This window comes from Tinamus guttatus, unplaced genomic scaffold (assembly GCF_059628265.1).
Source record: "Tinamus guttatus ecotype Peru unplaced genomic scaffold, ASM5962826v1 Tinamus_guttatus_pri_ptg000211l, whole genome shotgun sequence".
NCBI lineage: Eukaryota > Metazoa > Chordata > Aves > Tinamiformes > Tinamidae > Tinamus > Tinamus guttatus.
Window position 1 is genome coordinate 3,040,716 of NW_028288745.1, and position 3,387 is coordinate 3,044,102.

Consider the following 3,387-nt stretch of genomic DNA (forward strand, 5'->3'; position numbering starts at 1 on the left):
AATGTTCTTGTTTTGATGCTTGTACCCTAATGGATTCTTACCTAAACACACCAAAGATTTCTGTTAGCTGTTAAATAGTGAAAAAGTTATAGAATTTAAGTGTTATCAATATTTAAATAGGACTTATCCAAAGAAGCACAGTAGAAGTCCTAAACTTTAAAAGTTCAGTTTTTAAAACAGGACTGCGTATGTTTAACTGTTCTATGTTTGTATCTCTAAAGCAAAATTTAGAGCTGTGCTCTGGGAATGTGCAGACTGACATGCTGTAAATGTATCTGGTAAGAAGCTGAGTACTAGCTAATACACAGCAATAATTAGGCCATTGAATGCCACCTTCTGAAAGGACGCTATCAAGTACTATCCTTCCTGCCTGCTGTCTCCACCTTCATCTCTTTTAAAAGATAAAAACACTTTTGCCATCGTTATACTTCATAGTAATTTCATCTGTAGTGTTCAAACTGACAAATATGTGTTATATTTGCACCACTGCATGTGGACATGAAACAAGTGATTTACAGCATTTATAATTGTACCATTCAGAATGGATATTGATGTACCATTGACATCAATAGTGCCAGTACAGTTCTCAGATTAAAAAGCTTAATCTTTATTGTTATTCCACAATAGGATTGTAGGATTTTAACTGAACTGTGGCTTAAAAATAGTTAGCAACTATTTTTTTTCTTTTAAAATACAGTCAGTCTGGAAGGCACTATGGTTAAAATGAAATTAGGAGCATGTTTACTTGATAATGTCCTTTTAAAGTGTTTCATGATTGTGCCTTTTATATTTACTCTGAATGCTGGCTTTTTATTTAGTTCAGTTGGTTATTAAGATCATTACATTAAGGTTAGTATCTTCTAAAGTGCTTCATGGTTTTTGGGTGCCCAAAAAGAAACAGGCTGTAAAAGAACTTCTTATTCAGGAAAAAAAGCACCAACTTTTAAATTGCTAGCCATTCGTATTAAAAAATGACCTACTAGTTCTTTGGCACTCTTTTATTTGCAGATAACCAGACTAGTTAGTGTTTTTACCTGCTGGTCAGGCTGGATCATTGCCAGTTGGCAGTGAAAGAGAATAGGAAAACTTAAGTGCTAGATACATAGTTTTTATTTTTTTAATATCATGAGCTAGAAATCGTAATGGCTTTATGTCTGTTTGAATTCATATATGAGCAAAGTAAATTTTCATGGCCTGGTGCTTCGTTTGGCATGTGCCCGGAGCTTGATGGAGGACAGTCCCTTGTAAGAGGGCAGGAATTGAAGGACAGAGCGAAGCCTCACAGCTGCGTTGGTCAAAACTCCTTAGGTGTCTGGTGCCTCCATTGTAATATGCGTACGTGCTCATACAACATTGCATGTCCTGTTAACTTGGAGGAAACCCATAAAATAAAGGCTGTTTTTTTTTTTCTGACAACCTGTTGACTAAATTGACCATTTACTGCCAAAGAAGGAAGAAGGAGGTCTATCTTTAGAGAGTGATCAGTGGCACATTGCAAAGCTTGATCTTTTCTGCACCCTGACCTTTGGGGAGAAGAGAGGAGTCTTTGGTTGGTGCTGTGAGCTCCTTCATGGTTCTGAGAACTTACTGCATTCATTGGCTTTAAACATCTGAATTCTCTCTCTCTCTCTCTATCTCCCTTTTTTTTTCTCTCTCTTTTTAATTTAGTATTTTCTAGTTGTTGACTGAGTCACTGCCCTTATTTCTTTAAATGGATTTTATATTTAGTTTTATTTATTTATATTGGAATTTCCTCCTTGAGCACTGACACTTTTCCTACAGAGGTATGGCTTTCATGGGTTCTTTTTATGCTGAACAGCATCAGTAATTATAGAGGCGATGTATATTTCAGTAGATCGTGGTTTCCTTAAAAATATAGCTCTATTTTAGCCAGGATCATAGTTTGGGAAGATGGATCATGTTGAAACACAGTGTGATGACAAAGGGTTTGTTGGCTGGTATCACAGTGCTAAGCTTTTAACAAATGCGGAAGAGTATCCAAAAGTCTGAAGAAGGCTTAAGAGCAATGTGGTACATGTGATCTAGTGCTAAGGAATAAAATGATCCTTAGGGTTTTTTTTTTTTTTTAAAAAGGAGGGAACTTCTGTCTAGAAATTCACACAAAGGAGTGCAGATGGTTTCCGAGAAGGCTGTGGCACATCAGTGACTGCCTTTTTTTTTTTTTTTTTCCCCTCTTTAAAATAACAAAAAGATCCGCAATTCCGCCATGTCTCTATATTGAGCATAATGCATAGTGCATTTAGGACTATGTGTTTTTAAATAGGACTAAAGCTTCAGGGGGATGGGGTACGTATATCTGCAGCGCCTTTTGATTTTTTTTTTATGCTATCTTGCAGTGTTTTGGTTGTTTCATCATGTGCATTGAAGAAAAAAACTGTCTGAATGTAATGCGAAGCATTGCTATAAGCCCACAGGGATCCTTTCCCTTGTTCATAAGAAATGTTTTAGTATAAAAGGGCTGGATGTATTGACGGTAACAGCAGCAAATTGTTTGGGTTCCCCTTCCCAGCCACTTTGTTTAAATGTTGATCCTTTTATATGAAAAAATAAGGTGAAAATAAACTCAATATTTTGTCACTGGTATATGAAATGCTGTGTTTTAAATGTGGTCCGTATAGGTTGGTAATTTAGATGGCAGTCTTTAAAAGTTGTCTTTTTTTAGGGGAAATCTCTTTGCTGTAAGGAAAAGATAGGAAGCGTACTGTAAATGTAGAAGTACTCGGTCCTATATGTCATTTTGGTTGTTATGGAAAAGTATTGTAAAGTTCTGTTGTCGTAACATGGCTTGCTTCCTGGGGCTTCTGTCCTGCAGTGCTGCCTCGACATTCGGGTTCTCCCTTCCCCACTTTTTTTTTTTTTTTTTTTTTTGATAGCATGGAATGCTTCGTATGTGCTTTGGTTTGGAAGTTGAAAGATTAAAAAGGTGAGGCGTAGGCTTTTTGGTCAATTGTGTGCGTTCTTGCTTCTACTTTTTATTTTAAAATATTTTGTAAATTAAATTTATTTAGAAAAAAATACTTGGCTGCTCCTGGTCCCTTACGGAAGGTCCTGTTCTGGTTTTCGCTCGTGTTCGTTCCTGCCCGGCGCCATCACCCCTCCCTTCACCCTGGGCAGGGGCGGGCTCGGCTCAAGCCCCGCCCCGCATCACCCGGGTAACGCTGTGCGGCCGTTTAAACCAAACGGCGGGCCCTCATTGGCGGAGCGGTGCGGGGGGCGGGCGCTGCGCGGTGAGTGACGGGCGGCGCGGGGGACGGTGCCGCACGCCCATTGGCGGAGCCGCGGGATTTGAACGGACGGGCGGCGGCGCGGCCGTTGGTGCCGCGGAGCTGCCGGAGCTGCCGCGGCTGCTCTGCCTCGTGTCCCCGC